The sequence below is a fragment of the Staurois parvus genome, unplaced genomic scaffold (genome assembly GCF_062004578.1).
Source record: "Staurois parvus isolate SC_StPar_1 unplaced genomic scaffold, SC_StPar_1.0 ptg000117l, whole genome shotgun sequence".
Taxonomy (NCBI): domain Eukaryota; kingdom Metazoa; phylum Chordata; class Amphibia; order Anura; family Ranidae; genus Staurois; species Staurois parvus.
Window position 1 is genome coordinate 208887 of NW_028317913.1, and position 17515 is coordinate 226401.

General features: G+C 41.8%; 1 protein-coding gene across 7 annotated transcripts in view; it reads left to right on the forward strand.

The window, feature by feature from the left end:
- The window catches only part of EHBP1 (EH domain binding protein 1), a 547128-nt gene that overhangs the window by 123045 nt on the left and 406568 nt on the right, over window positions 1–17515 (forward strand). The window lies entirely within an intron of this gene.

Genomic DNA, 17515 nt, shown 5'->3' on the forward strand with positions numbered 1-17515 from the left:
TCACTTTGGCCATGGCACCATCTAGTGGCAATATCTAAAATTATATTTTGTATACTTCTGTCTTATTTATTACAAGTACTTATATAGCTCCATCAATTTATGCAATGCTTTACATATATATATTGTACATTCACATCAGTCCGTAACCCTCATGGAGTGTACATTTTAAGGTCCCTAACTCACATTCATATACTAGGGCCAATTTTAGACGAGCCAATCTACCAGCATGTCTTTGGAGTGTGGGAGGAAACTGGAGTACCCGGAGGAAACCCACGCAAGCACAGGGAGAACATGCAAACTCCAGGCAAGTGGTGCCATGGATGGGATTTGAACCAACAACCCTAGTACTGCCAGGCAGAAGTGCTAACCATTTACGTAGCCACTGTGCTTCCCTTGTCATGTGTTGAAGTATGAACTCAACATCCATCTGCAGCCAAAATTATTTTTTTATTTTAATTTTGGATAAAGTAAGAAGGGTTAGAACCTCTGTTTGGATTTAAATGCTGTAAATGTCCCCTGCTATATGTGACACTCATTACCTAGACAGTAAATGAAAGGAGTTTACATGGGAATGCAAACCGTAATATAAATCTGGGGAAGTTCTAACCTTTCTCCACTTTACTAGAAAACACATTCTTATTACTTTCTGTGTGTCCTATAGATATTCCCTCACTTTCTGTTCTGTCTGAAAGTACTTTAATGAAGTGTCACATGTTGTTTCAGAATCCACAGATAACAAATGTATTTCCGGAAATGTCCAACAGGCCTTCTAGTTGTTGAGGGGTCAGAAGAAAAGGATTGTTTTTTTTTTTTTTGCAGCATCATTGCAGGCTGTGTTTTGTAAATGGCAGAACAGAGAAGGGGCAGAGGCACAACACCAGTACTGGTGTCTGTCTCTCTGATGCAGCGGGGAGCCAGAAGTACAGCAGGAGCTGTACTATAAAGTGAGACCCAGTGAAGGGTTTTTCTTAAGTCTTTGCAGGCAGAAAGTTTTTCATAACAGCAAGGAACATATTATGGGCTATGATGCACTTCAATATGAAATGGATTGTGCCTGGATTTGGGCTTTAAGTTCTTCCTCATGCAGAGAACAGGGAAAAGCATATAAATTACATTTAGCAATTTCAGTGGCTTATTTTAAAACCATGTCATGCTTTATTATATTTCATTTAAGCAGGACTTAGGGCTCAGACACCCCAGCTGTGTTTGGCTGCTTAATCTTATGTCCTATGGCTTCAGTTCACACTAACACACTGTGTTGATGTCCCCTAAAAAAAAAAAAAAAAAAATGTAAGACAGGTTAAAATTTCATGCAGCACATTACAACTCTCTAACACATCTCAACATACTGTATTGAATATAAATTGCATACAGCTGCACAAAAAAACCTCATTGCTGTGTACATCAGCACGTGTTCACACCACATACTAGTAAGCCCAAAACTTGTGCTGTGTGGTGCGAATGAGCCCTAAGTCTGGGTTCAGTTTCAGACATAACAGAAAGTGAGGGAATATCTATAGGACGCACAGACAGTAATAAGAACTGTTTTTCCCGTAAAGTGGGGAAAGGTTAGAACTGCCTCACATTTATATTACTGTTTGCGTCCCCATATAAAACTCCCTTCATTTACTGTAGAGGTAATGAGTTTCACATATAGCAGGGGATATTTACAGCGTTTAAATCCAAACAGTGGTTCTAATCCTTCTCCCTTTATCGGAAATAAAAATAAAAATATCATTTTGGCTGGAGAAGGACATTGCATAAGGCGCACACACACTTTGTAAAAAGGCAGGCCATTCATTTGAATGAGTTGCCTAACACACCAAAAAGGTTCAAGCACTATTTTTTTTTTTTAATGTAGTGCACTACAGCCTATAATAGTGGTTTACCATGTGTTGTGGTGCGCTGAAACGCTCACCTGCCAGCAAAAGATTAATTATGGTGCCATTCATAATGTAGTGCTCTTTCAGAATGAACAACACCGTATCACACTAATGCATATCACTGTGTAAATGGGGCCTAAGAGCGTATGATGATTTTTTTTAATGGACTATCTAGTGCAGCCTTTCTCAATTTTTCGCCCCCGAAGAATCCCAAAAATAAATTTTTCTTACAGAAATAAACACATGTAATCAGAAGCATAGAATGACCCTACATCATGATATGCACTTTTGAGGAAAATTGGACGATCGGTCATCCGATTTTCTCATAGTGTGTACTAGGCTTTAGAGTGGTAGTCAGAAAGCTACTCTTACTGACCAGTAAAAGCTTATTTCACAGGTGTCTAAAATGCAGCGTTTACAGTAGATGCATGTAAGCATACGTTTTTGTACGCATCTAAACGCTGCACTATAGTAAACAGTGAGGCAACACACACAGCTGTATCTACAAACAAAAATGTGTGCTGTGTTTAGCTGTGCAAAAGAAAAGTCAGATGCAGCGGCATCCAGACCTGCACAGATCTGCAGATTTTACATTTGTACATATAAATACATACAATCATAGGGCTTCATGCATTGAAGCATACAGTTGTGTTCAAAATAATAGTGTGTTGAAAAAAGTGAATAAAGCTCAAAATCCTTCTAATAGCTTTTATTTCCATACACACAAATGCATTGGGAACACTACACATTCTATTCCAAATCAAAACATGAAGAAAAATATATCACATTTGTGTTGTTCCTCTAAAAAAATTGAAGAAAAGTGAATATTAGACTGTTCAAAAAAATCGCAGTGTTTGTATCCTTCTTTACAAACTCAAACATTCACTATATAAACTGAAAAATGTTTGAAGATTTTGCTTTCCTTTGAATCACTTCATTAATATTTAGTTGTATAAGCAATGTTTCTGAGAACTGCTGTACATCTGTGTTGTATGGAGTCAACCAACTTCTGGCACCTGTGAACAGGTATTCCAGCCCAGGATGATTGGACTACATTCCACAGTTCTTCTCTATTTCTTGGTTTTGCCTCAGAAACTGCATTTTTGATGTCACCCCACGAGTTTTCTATTAAATTAAGATCCGGGGATTGGGCTGGCCACTCCATAACGTCAATCTTGTTGGTCTGGAACCAAGATGTTGCACGTTTACTGGTGTGTTTGGGGTCGTTGTCTTGTTGGAACACCCATTTCAAGGGCATTTCCTCTTCAACATAAGGCAGCATGACCTCTTCAAGTATTCTGATGTATTCAAACTGATCCATGATCCCTGGTATGCAATAAATAGGCCCAACACCGTAGTATGAGAAACATCCCCATATCATGATGCTTGCACCACCATGCTTCACTGTCTTCACAGTGTACTGTGGCTTGAATTCAGTGTTTGGGGGTCGTCTGACAAACTGTCTCCGGCCACTAGACCCAAAAAGAACAATCTTACTTTCATCAGTCCACAAAATGTTGCGCCATTTCTCTTTAGGCCAGTCAATGTGCTCTTTGGCAAATTGTAACCTCTTCAGCACGTCTTTTTTTTCAACAGTGGGACTTTGCGGGGGCTTCTTGCAGATAGCTTGGCTTCACATAGGCGTCTTCTAATTGTAACAGTACTCACAGGTAACTTTAGACCTTCTTTGATTTTCCTGGAGCTGATTGTTGGCTGAGTCCTTGCCATTTTGGCTATTCTTCTATCTATTGGAATGGTAGTTTTTCGCTTTCTTCCACGTCTTTCAGGTTTGGTTGCCATTTTAAAGCATTTGCGATCATTTTAGCTGAGCAGCCTATCATTTTCTGCACTTCTTTATGTTTTCCCCTCTCCAATCAACTTTTTAATCAAGGTACGCTGTTCTTCTGAACAATGTCTGGAATGACCCATTTTCCTCAGAATTTCAGAGAGAAATGCACTGTAACCAGCATGTACAACATTTGCTGCCTTCCTTCCTTAAATAAGGGCAATAATTGCCACCTGTTTTTCAAAGAATGAATGACCTCACTAATAGAACTCCACACTGCTATTATTTTGAACATGCCCCTTTCAATTAGTGATTCAATTACATGGAATCTGCAGCATGCATGTCATGACTGTTGGGTCTGTTGGATTTCTATTACTTTACTACACCTGCTAGTAAATTGTTTGCCATGTAGAAATATCATTTCTACCAAAAACAGTGATTGATCAGGTTAGTGATGTCTGACTGCTATTATTTTGAACACAACTGTATATGCATTTTTTGCACAGAATGCAAGTTCTTGCTGGCAGAAGATCCTGCATTAAATACATGCTTAAGTACTTGTGTTTAGAGGCACTTTAGATGTGTAGAGCATTTAGAGGTACACGTCTTTGAATAGCTTATGCATGCATGCGTTTACAGGTGTAAAACTTGCAGATCTGTACAACCTTAGAAGTAGCTGTGTCATTATTTTGTTTGTACACAACTAAATGCAGTGCACATTTTTGCTTGTAGATGGAGCTGTGTGTTTGACCTCAATGATTACTATAGTGCGTACAAACCTTTTAGATGCATACAAAACTGTACGCTATACTGGTCTAAATGAGGTGTTTTAGATGCCCCTTTGAATGAATCTTAAGCCATTAGATTAATTGTACATGTCTGAGTGTGAGTACTTTAGGCATGGATTTTACACAGGATCTCTGTTAGCTCTGCCAGCAAGAACCTGCATTCAGTGCAGAAACTATACATATACCCATGTGAATGAAGCCTTAAAAGAACACTGGTGTCATGCTGCTGGCACTGCCTAGGGGTATTGGACCAGGAAATATGGAGGTACCATCAGATGAAAGATCAGTAAGCCACAGCTCAGGGAACCCCTAGCAATCTGAGGAGGAACCCTAGAAATTCTACAGAACCCTGGTAGAGAACGGCCCATCTAGTGACTGCTGAGCAACAGTTTTCGATTGAGTACTGCTGTCATCTAGTGGTTGACTTTAAGATTACACTCCTTCTCTGAGTGCTAGAATATTTATATTGGATGTTCAGGAAGAGTATACAATCTTTTTATAATTTCAGAATCTCATTTATAGGTAATTAAAATATTAGACTAAACACATATATAATTAGATATGGTGCTATAATTGGCATTGTACGCCAAAATCGATTGCTAGCTTATGATTTCTTTCCAGATTTTTATGCTGATCACCTTGTCAGTCACAAATTAAAAATCTAATTTAAAGTGGAACTTAATTTTTTGTCCTCCCTGAAGCTTTTTCCATAATGTTGTCAGCTTACTTATGCAATATTGCACATTTATCTTGCAAAATGCTCTCCTCCAGCTAGGAGACACCCATGCTTCCCTTCATCGCTCCATCTCTGGTACTTCTTTTCCCAATCTTATTTCAGGTTTAGGAGTCTTTGGCCATCCCAGCTGGTTGCTGGACTAGGGTGACACAACTTCTGCATGAGTTCATGGGACTTACTTTGCCCCTGAACTTATTACCAGCATCTGTAAGATGCAAAATTAGTAAAATAACTAGCTAGCGAGCAGAGAGAGAGATTTTATGGAAGAAGAGACATATGGGGTTGATTTGGTAAAACTGGAAAGTACAAAATCTGGTGTAGCTGTGCATGGTAGCCAATCAGCTTCTAACTTCAGCTTGTGATCAATTAAGTGTTGACAACAAAACTGGTTGCTGATTGGTTTCTATGCAGGGCTGCACCAGATTTTGCACTCTCCAGTTTTAGTAAATCAAACCCATAGTCTCTTTTACCATAAATACCTACAAGCTAGCAGGTTTTTCATTTTTGAATTTTAGCTTTAGTTCAGCTTTAAGGCAGGATATGCTAAAATCACATTTTCTTTCCTTGCAGTGGGAAGGTAGCTGATCTGCAGCCTATGACCAAACACCCTGCAAACTGTGTCATTACTGACCCACCACTACATTATATGGATTACTAGCACAATTTACACTTAGAAAAATAATCAAATGTAATATTGTGTGGTTAGAAAAGAGTCATTTGCTTGTTTCAGGCTTCCCAGCTACGACAGGTGCAAGAGCGGAACTGTCCACGTACAGGTCTTAGGACATGCTTGGCAGCCACATAGATTTTATTTTTTTCAATTCTTTTATTCCTGAAGTAATATACAGAATAGTGTTGTCTGAACACATTTGTCAGCAGTTTGGAAGAACTAGACAAAAACCCAGAAACCCCCTAATTGGAACACCATTAAAGACAGTTGTGACGGAATTCGGGTGGGTAGTACACCCTGCATTCTCAGACCTAAATGACAGATTCCCAGCTGTGGTAATACTGCTGGGAATCCTGGATCCATGACATCAGCTGGAGTTCCTGGTTGTAAATTTAATTGACAGGAGATAGGAACCCGTCATTTAGCGGCGGGAGTGTGGCAAGAAAAGATCAGTGCATAATAGGTTATGATTGCTATGGATTGCCTCACTTGTTTACTTGATTGATGGATACATCGGTGGACACCATGACTGACACTGGAGTTTCTTCTGGGGACATAAACTTTATTTTAAAAGCTGGTAAGTATGTGTTTGTCTTATTTTATTAAAGTGTTTTATTTTGCTGTTTATTTTTTTTTAATTTGTATCAAACCTAAAACCAAAAATGTCATATATTGCAGCTTGCTAATCCTTAGATGTGGCGGCTACATCAGTTTTTTTGCCTTTTTTCCCTTTTGTTTTCACCTAGTGATCTGGCCAGTAACACACCTGCATTAGAGTGCCCCCAATCTGTGTGAAGGAGCACAGGTGGCACAGCAGATAGCAGTATTGTCAGTCTGGGGAATGGGAGTGTTAAATGGTTTAGCAGATTAAAATGCACTAACAAATTAAAGCCAAACTCTAGCTCACACTTTATATTCAGTTATAGCAACAATATCAGATTTACTGGCCAGATCACTAGGTGAAATAGAAGAAAGAAAGCCTAAAAAAGAAAATTATTGCAGCAATCACATCTACGAATTGTTAAGCTGAAATATAATGTGTGAGTTGAAAGCCTCATGCACACTGGCTGCTTTGGCCATCTCTATTAAACGCCTTTCCTCTCTGCAGCGGCACTTTGGCAGAAGAAAAAAAAAACCGCTTGATGCTTGTAAACGTTTAACACATTTAAGCACGTCAAGAAATTGGGAGTTAATTCATTTCATTAGCCAGATAATTTATTCTGGCCATTGAAATAAAATTATTATTATTATTATACAGGACTTATATAGTGCTGACAGTTTGCTCGGCGCTTTACATTATGGAGGGAGACAGTACAGTAACAATACAGTTCAATACAAGAGTGATTAGAGGGCCCTGCTCCTTGGAGTTTACAATCTAGGAGGGAGGGGATAGTGGTACAAGAGGTAATTAGCTGTGGGGAATGGAGTGGTTGGTGGAGTAGGGGATTCCAGTAGTTAGCCGGAGTCGGGGTAGGCTTCCCTGAAGAGATGAGTTTTCAGAGTGTGCCTAAAACTGAGCAGAGTAGGCGATAGCCTGATAGCTTGGGGTAGGGAGTTCCAGAGGATGGGTGAAGCCCATGAGAAATCCTGGAGACGAGCATGGGAGGAGGAGACAAGGGAGCTAGAGAATAGGAGGTCTTGCGAGGAGCGGAGAGTACGGTCTGGGTGGTATTTAGAGACCAGGTCGGTGATGTAATTAGGGGCAGTGTTATGAACGGCTTTATACGTCAGTGTTAGTGTTTTGAATTTTATCCGTTGGGCAATTGGAAGCCAGTGGAGGGATTGGCAGAGAGGGGTGGCAAATACAGAGTGGGTAGTAAGGTGAATGAGTCTGGCAGCAGCATTCATGAGGAACTGGAGTGGGGATAGCCTGCGATGAGGTAGGCCAGTGAGGAGGGAGTTACAGTAGTCAAGGCGAGAGATAACAAGGGAGGGAATAAGTTGCTTAGTGGTTTCAGAGGTTAAGAACGGGCGTATCTTGGAGATATTGCAGAGGTGAAGTCTACAAGATTTGGACAGTGATTGGATTTGGGGCTGAAAGGACAGATTGGAGTCTAGGATTACACCTAGTACCCTGGCGTGAGGGGTGGGACTGATGATAGTGTTGTTGATCTTGATGGAGAAGTCGGGGGGGGCACGGGCTGGGGGGAATACTAGAAGCTCAGTTTGGAAAGGTTGAGTTTGAGGAAGTGGAGTGACATCCAGTCCGATATGTCACTTAGTAGGCTGGTGATGCAATTGGAGACTGAAGGGGTGAGGTGAGGGGTAGAGAGATAGATTTGTGTGTCGTCGGCATAGAGATGGTAATTAAAGCCGTGGGAGTTTATCAATTGTCCAAGGGAGGAGGTGTAGATGGAGAAGAGGAGGGGTCCGAGGACAGAGCCTTGAGGGACCCTGACAGAGAGAGGGAGTGAAGGGGAGGTTGCAGCGTTCTAGGTAACACTGAAGGAGTGCTGTGATAGATAGGAGGAGAACCAGGAGAGAGCGGAGTCTCTGAGGCCAAGAGAGTGCAGTTTTTTGAGGAGGCGGGGGTGGTCAACCGTGTCAAAAGCCGCAGAGAAGTCAAGTAGTAGGAGTATAGTATAGTGGCCATTGGTTTTTGCGGTTAGTAGGTCATTGGTGAGTTTGAGTAGGGCAGTTTCAGTGGAGTGTAGGGGGCGGAAGCCGGACTGTAAAGGGTCGAGAAGGTTGTTGTCGGTGAGGTGGGAGCTCAGGCAATTGTAGACTAAGCGTTCTAGCAGTTTAGAGGTAAATGGCAGTAGGGAGGTGGGTCTTAGGTTGTTCAGGTCGGAGGGGTCCAGGGAGGGTTTCTTAAGTATGGGAGTGATGTGCGCGTGCTTTAGAGGGGAGGGGAAGGTACCGGTGGAGAGGGAAAGATTGAAGATGTGAGTGAGGGAGCTTAGGATGGAAAAGGAGGGGGGCCACAGGAGTTGTGAGGGGACAGAGTCCAGGGGGCAGGTGGTGAGGTGGGCTTCGGAGAAAATCTTAGTGACCTCTTCAGTGCTGGTGAGGTCAAGGGAGCAAAGTGTTGAAGGGGTTATTGTGTGAGGAGTGCTAAGTGGGATGGGTGTCTGAGCAGTGGCGAAGTCCCTACGAATTGCGTCAATCTTGTTTATGAAGTGGTTGGCAATCTCGTGGGCAAATAACACTTAAGCCGCAAACATGCCTAGTGTTAATGCACATTTAACTGCATTCAGCCGTGTTTACACGCGTCAAGTGATTTTTCTGCCAAAACACAGATGTTCCTGGACACACAGGCATTTTTTTTTGTTTTGTTAGTTTTGTTTTTTTGTTTTTTTCGGTCTCTAAACACCTACGTAGACTCAAAAGACCACTTGCTTTTTGTCTCTTCTATGTTTCTATGCAGCCTTGGGTGGTCTGGTATGATAGTAGGAAGATATACTAATGCTAATCATGAGAATGCTAACTATAATAGTCTGGAAAGTCTTAAAGGATAACTAAACCCAAGAACCAAAATGTAACTATATCAGCTTACCAGTCCTTAGATGTGGTGATTGTATTAGTTTTTTTGGGTAAGATAAACTGCTACAGAAAACACCTGGTGATCTTGCCAGAAATGCAGTATCCCTGTCACTTTTTGTCAGCTGAACTGGAAAAAAAAAACAGTGTTGGCTTTCTTCTGTCAATTACAAATTCCTAGATTCCCCATGTAATGGAGATGAAGGTAAGAAGACATGTTTGAAGTCCAGCTTGAGTGAGAACCATGACTTCCCTGATAGGTACCACGGACAGGGTGGATATAGACGCCCAGATACAGGAAGTTTGCTATTGACAAAATTACCAGGTGGGAAAAATTGAAATGAATACAACCACCTCATCCAAGGAAGATTGCACTATATTAATTTTTGTTTTGGTGTTTAGATATGCTTTCAATCTTCTAGGAAGCATAGCGTTGTTTCTTTTCCTTGTGTGCGCTGTAATACAGTATTTTTTTTATATTCAAGCACTGCATTTATGCTGTCACATATGCGCATTGCAGCATACTGTACTTAACCTATCCACCAGCCGTAATGTGGACACAAGCCAAATTTAAAATAAGCTGCTTAAAATCCTCTTCGGCCTGTCATGGCCCTCTCAAGTTATTGTAGGGATGGTGCAGCCATTGAGACGAGTGCCCCTAAAGCTATGGGATTGATTGCCATCCTGTTCTTGCGGACCGCACATCTGCAGTGTGTCGCAACCGCTGAACAATAGTAAAGAGTACATATTGTGCATGTGTGGCCTGTAAGAACAGAGCAATGGACCCTCCTGTGGCACGGGGGGCCTTTTTGCTAAATCTGCCCCATCCCTACTACATTCTTTCCCAACCTTTTTACCCCGGAGGAACCCTTAAAATAATTTTCAGGGCTTGGAGAACTCAGTTTATTGGGAGACAGTAAGAAAAAAATGTCCCCTACATTTATGGTCAGTAGGAAGAATGTTCCTTACATTGGTGGTCTGTATGAAGAATTCTAACCTTACAGTGGTGATCAGAATGGCTTTGCCAAGTGGTGTTGCCCCTGGAACTATGAAGACACCATCAAACTGAAGGTCAATCAGTCACAGCTCAAGTAACCCCTGGCAACCTTTTGAAGGAACACAAGGGTTTCATGGAACCCAGGTTCAGAATGGTAACTCAGTACGGAGTCATCACATGAAGAGGATTTTAAAGGTGTATAGCCAAAGCTTTTTTGGCTATACTTCTCCTATGGATCACAGGAGTGCAGTTCGTTCTGTCGGCTGACATCACAGAGTCGGTCCAAGTGGTCAGGGTCACCCAGAGGCCTGGAACTGCACCTGGATCAGCCTCTGAGGGATCCGCTGAGAGCCTGAGGCAGCCGCTGCCGCTCCCGTCCCCTTCACAGCCCAGCACTCCCGTGAGTGCTGGAGGGGCATAGCAGAGAGCCAGTGGATGACAGTCATGGCTCTCTGCTCAGTGGAGGGGGACATCTGAGCAATCAGCGATGTTTGATTGCTCAGTTCTCAGTGCAGAGGCGGTGGGGGATAGATGTAGCATCCACCTAGATGAGTATGTTTTTTTCCTTTTTTTTTTTTTTCTACAAATGCCCATACTTCTTTTTTATGAAGAATGCTTCTTTAAAATATGATTTGGACTACATTCTTTAAAGGATAGGTTCACCTTTGATTCATGCTACATGTTCCACTCGTTTTTAGGGTGGAACATATAACATGTTCTCATAGCCGCCCCCCTCCCTCTGACAGATAGTACAGGAAGAAGTTTCGCCGTACGATCTGTCAGATTTGAAAACCGCATGGCTGCGTGGGACTCCGCCCACTTGGCTGCGTCATTCATTCAAGGACTTCCATGAATGAATGAACTGCAGGTCCCGACAGCCTTAGCGGCTGTGAGCTTTTAGCTTTCAATTAACTACTACAGCGCTGTGGAGCACCATGGTAGTTCATTGAAGCTTTCTGTCAGATTATCTGCTTGCTTGTACATCCCGTACAGCAAACAGATATTCTGACAGGTCTGCAAGAGACCTGCATGGCATCAGCCATCTACTGATCGCTGGTGCAATGCTTTCCTTGGACAAAAATAAGAAATGCATATTTTGTTTCCTGAAAAAAAAGGTGCATTTATTATTTTTGGCCAAAAAGTGAACTTATCCTTTAAACAGAAAGGAAACCCTGGCTGTAAGATAGGTTTAGCACTCTATGCTGTTGCAGCTTTATGACAGCTTAGTGTGCTTTTTAGTAAAGGTGAACCTACGCTTTGAGCTACTTTTGAGTTTACTTCTTTTTAACATGTTGCTTGCTCTTTAAAACATTCCAAGCTTATAATTGAACTTGTCAAATGTAAACAAAACCACCATGCATTCCCATTTAAACTGCTTACATTGTTTTCAAATACAATGAGTACAGTATAGGTACTTCCATCTTTACTTTAGCTTCCTGTAATTACTTGCATGGGCTGAGAGAGGAAGGCAGGACTGTTAGCCTCTATTGTACTGCATACTGCTGTCAGCTTGGTGACTGGCCGAGTTCTCAACACTTCAAACTGATAGCAGTAATGAAGGGCCATATTTATTTAGAAACTTTTCAGCATTAACTGCTAAGGGTCCACCTTTCCATAAATCATAAATTATATGTGAGCTGATCAATCACTTCAGTTCCGGAATATTATACCCCCTTCCTGAGCGGGCCATTTTTTGCAGTTCAGCACTGCGCTACTTTAACTGGCAATTGCGTGGTCATGCTGTGCTGTACTCAAGAGCTTTCTTTTGGTGGTATTTGACTGCCACTGAGATTTTACATTTTTGTATAATAAATGAAAAAAGACTGAACATTTTGCAAAGAAGCAATATTTTCTGTTTTCGATAACATATCTAATGTATTCTGCTATATGTCTTTGGTAAAAAAAAAAAAAAAATCCAAATAAGTGTATATTGATTGGTTTGTGTGAAAGTTATAGCATCTACAAACTATAGGATATATACTGGAATTTTTATATATTTTATACTAGTAATGATGGCAATCAGCAACTTCTAGTGGGATTGTGGTAGTATGGTGGGCAATCTGACACGAACTGACACTCTGTGAGCATTGACTAGCTGCTACTGACATCTCCAGTGACAGTAATACAGTGATCAGTGATGATAATACACACTAACACAGTACTAATGACAATGGATGGGAAGGGGTTAATATCTAAGGGCGATCAAAGGGTTAAAGCGGCGTTCCACTCAAAAGTGAAAGCTCTGCTTGTTTGCCTCCTCTCCCCTTCCACTGCCATATTTGGCACCTTTTCGGGGGGAGCGGATACCTGGTTTTGACAGGTACCCGCTCCCACTGCCGGCTTAGTTCGCTGTATCGAAGTGAGCCGGAAGTTTGGCCCCTTTCTTCCTCCCGCAGTCTCCTGGGAATCTTCACAGGTCCCAGAAGACTGCCGGACCAATCAGAATGCACAATGGACACTCGGCTGTGAAGCCGCAAGCTGTCATGGCCTGGTGCCCACAATTGTGATGCTGGCGCATAGGAGAGAAGAGGCAAAGAAGGGACCGCGCGGGTGAGCAAATCACTGGACTCTGGGACAGATAAGTGTATGTTTATTAAAAGTCAGCAGCTACAGTTTTTGTAGCTGCTGACTTTTAATTAACACAAAACTGACTGGAACTCCGCTTTAACTGTGTGCCTAACAATGTTTGGTGTGTTTACTGTGTGGTGCTTTCACTAAAGAATGTGCCGGTGTTTATTCCCTGCTTGGCAGGGAAACAAGAACCGGAACATCCCCCACTGACAGGACATATCTCTGTGTTGTATACATTCACACAGCTCTGTCCTGTCATCCTCTTTGCCGATCTGTGGGTCTTTGCCATCAGTTATTGGCTGGAACCTGCTGATCAGCTAATCATAGCACAGCCAGGGTGGTGGGCGTCCCTTCCCTCTACCTGAAAGAGGTGGATCACATATTAGATACGTGATCCAGGGCATGGATGCTGCTTTGCCGCTGTACATCTAAGTGATGTGGTCAGCAAGCGATTATACTGGACCTACTGTATGGTGTACAACCATCTTTTTATATTAGCTGAAATAAAAAAATTGCAGAAATGACTAGACTAGTAGTAAGCAATGTGATGGAAGATATTGATCCCCACTGTGCCACCTTGACTTTACATATCTTTTATATTCAGATACATCCATGAGGCTTCTCTTTTACACAATTTATTGTGTTTATTAAAGAAAAGATTACTATTTCAATCATGTGTCTTTGAAGAAATGTAAAACAACTTAAAGCATATCTAAACACAAATTTAAAAGTGTAGATATTGCAGTTTGTTATCCCTTGGATGTCATGGCTGTATTAGTTTTCTTTTCTCAGCATTATTTCCCTTTATTCGTATTTAGCAATCCTGCAGATAACACTCTTCCTGTCCCTGCTTGGCTCACCCTCACTCCCCCAATGTATCAATGGATGGAGTCTTGGTAACCTCCACAGCTTGACTTTAAACATGTCTGCCTGTTCATCTACATTACATGGGAAGTGATCAGAGTTGTAGTTTACATAAGAAAGAAAATAATTTGGTTTTCATTGCTGCTCACAGGAAGTGACAAGCAAACTGCTTTTCTGGCAAGATCAACAGGTATTTTATGTATGTTGTACTTACTAAAATGTTCTTAGCTAGAAAAAAGTAAAAATAATGCAACCACCACATCTGGCGACTGGTAAGCTGCAATATATTTAAATGTTGTTCTTAGATTTAGTTATCTTTAATTCAAATGATGAAAAAAAAGAAGATATAAATAGCTATATTGGCAAGAAAAAGTATGTGAACCCCCTGGGATTAATTGGTTTTCTGATCTAATTTGCCATAAAATATGATCTTATTATCCAAGTCACAACAATATACAAACACAATGTTCTTAAAGCGGTAGGAATCTCCACATTGCAACTTTTTCCAACAGGTAAGCTTTTATAAAAGCTTATATGTAGCTAAAATGAATATCTCCTATCTCTCTGTAAGAGAGATTCACACAGCTGGTGACATCACCAGCGCATTCACTCTGAAGGGAGGGCATACTGTGTATGTCCTCCCTTCAGAGTGATGTGCTGCAATTGTGGCCCCCATGTGCATGTATAGGAGTGACGTCATTAGAACACCCGGAGCCCCCCAACCTGGAAGGAGGACTGGGTGGCAAAAGAAGCCCTGTCAGCAGTGATGGCATGCTGCTGGATGGCTTTGTCTTAACCCCTGGCTCACATGTGTGGCTGTGCGGGCCATGCTTTGCTCTGACACGAGACCCCATTCATTTGAATGAACTCCCGTGCCCTTGGACACGCTCCCTGCACTACTTGGGAAATTGCAGCCCGCACGAGAACCGAGGTTCCCAGTACAGTTGCGATTTCCAGTGCGGACGATGTGCCATTAGAAGTAATGGCACCCGCCTGTGGGTCCCTCATTCCTCTGTGTGGGTGGTGTGGCTGCAGGTATTTGTGCAAGCCACGCAGTGGCACCACCTGCACAGATGTGAATCAAGGGTAAGGTAAGTCTTTCATAATGTGCTGTTATGTTTTTTTTCCCCCAAGGATTTACTACTGCTTTAAGCTGATAACACACAAACAATTGTGATTTCTTGTGTCTTTATTGAACACACCCACTAAACATTCACAGTGCTGGAGGTAAAAGTAAGTGAACCCTTGGAGTTAATAGCTGGTCCAACCTCCTCTGGCAGTAATGATTTTAAGCAAGTGCTTTCGATAACTCTGGATCAGACCTTCGTGATGTTCAGGAGGCATTTTTGACCATTCCTTTTTACAAAACTGCTTCAGCTCGGACACATTTGTAGGATATCTGGTGCGAATGTCTCTCTTGGGGTCATTCCACAGCATCTGTATCAGGTTAAAGTATTCACCTTTACCAGAATCCTGCCTATGCAGATAAGGGGTGTCCATGGATAATAAGAAACTGTGTGTGTCTGACTAAAGTGGAATAATGCCCTTGCTATAGGTGTAGGCCATTTATGTACATCATGATGCCTGACTGGAGTTACTCCAAAGATGTTGCTAAGTGAGGCTTAATCATTACTGCTCACCTCCACCATCACAGGAGTGGGCTTTTGCTCTGAATCAAAGACCCTCACATGCTCTTTCTCTCCTCTGATGCAGTAACTCTTAACTCTGCATCTGAGAGCTCACTCCTGTGATGGTGGTAGTGAGCAGTAACATGTAGACCTCACCTAGCAATGCCATTGGAGTTTTCCAGTCATGCTTTAGGAGGTATGTAAATGACCTACACCTATAGCAGGGGCATTATTCAACTTTAGTTAGGGATGCACAGTTTGTTTTTATCTATGGACGTCCCTTATCTGCATAGCCAGCTTTTTGGTGAAGTTGGTGAAGATGAACTATCCCTTTAAGGTCTGGGCTCAGACTGGGCCACTCCAAAAGGCACATTTTCTTTTTCTGAAGCCAGTCTGTGTTGGATTTACGTCAATGCTTAGGATTATTGTCCTGCTGTATTGTCCAACTTCTACTAAGAGGACAGCTACCCAGACATTATCCTGTAGGATATTTTGGTAAACTTGTGAATTAATTTTACCCTCGATGGCAAGTGGTCCAGGCCCTGAGACAGCAAAGTAAGCCAAAATCATGATGTTCCCTCCACCACACTTCACTTTTGGGATGATGTTACCAGGGTGCTCTTCAGACTGTAGCAATTTTTTTTTTTTTTTTAAGAGAAGCAGTGATGTTCAAATGTGTATGTATGGTAGGCTTACTTGCCTGTTTAACCACTTGTGCGGTAGGCTCATGAACAGGGATGTTTGCCATATTCAATGTTGTCTTCAAGCCTTTTTCTGTTACTCATGGGTTTCTAACCTCAATGAGGATTCTACGTTGTGCCTTGGGAGTCATCTTGGCTGGGTGCCCACTTCTAGAAAGAGTACCCACTGTACTAAACTGTTCCCATTTATAGACAATTTAACTAGAGACTGATGGATGCATTAACCAGGGTGTGACAAATTTGCTTTGAATCCAGGAGCCAGATAAAAAGAAGTTCAGAGCCAAACTGCAGTACTATATATTTTCTATAGGCAGCGCTTTTATTGCTCTCTTTCTGGTGTGCAGGGTGATATGTAACGTGTACTGCAATCAACGTTTTTATGCGTAGGCACCCCCCGATGCATGCATTTACGTTTGTACATGCGTATGTGTGTATGTGGGGAGGGGGGTCATTGTATGTACTTGGGTGTAACTTTTTTTTTTTACTTAACTTTTTTTTTCATCACATAGGGGACAAAATGAGTCTGATACCAGTGATAGGGCGCTAGTATTCCTCCCACTGACACCAATAATAAGGCACTATTCCTCCCACTGACATCAATGATAGGGCACTATTCCTCCCACTGACACCAATGACAGGGCACTATTCCTCCTCCTAATGACTACAGGTGCTCTGTAATTTTTTTTTACCACCGCTAAGACTGAGGCTTTGATTCTTTTTTACTATTGATGGTGGGATATTTTCTCCTCCCAATGTCGAGAGACTAAACCCCCCCTTAAAGTATGAAGGACAGTAAACCTGTCCTTTGTTTAGAAAGTTGGAAACCCCTGATCTAAAGCGATGCAGAATTTCTTCATACTATATCTATAAGAAAATAAAAATCATACAGTGTGTATCCAGTAGGTGGTAGCCTTTCATTTCTCTACAAGCATAGTCAGGAAATGGCTACACAGCTGGAGCAGCATGTACACGTATAGAACACAAAAGTACGGATGGTAAAGTATCTGGTTAATGTAGAGATGAAATGAATGCAACAGCCATGCTAAGCTTCCCTGACCCTTCATGAGAGAATAGAGGAAAATGGAAAGAATAAACCTATTGTGCCAAGGGGGTTGATGAAATTCAAGATCCACGCACACACATAATCTGTGGCTCAGCCTCTGAAATGTTAATCCATGGTTAGAATTATTTGAGCTGTAGGTTGCAATTTATCATCAACATGGCACAGAGTCAAACAATGCTGTGTGAATGTGTAATGTTTAGGAGTATACAATTGAAGCAGGCTCATATACCTAAACTGCTGAGTAATGTCATTCTGGAGAGGAGCTTCTGGAGGTATGTTCACCAGTACAGCATTCATCCATTGTACAATACACCCACAGTGGATCCAATTATACCAGGCTCCTGTTTA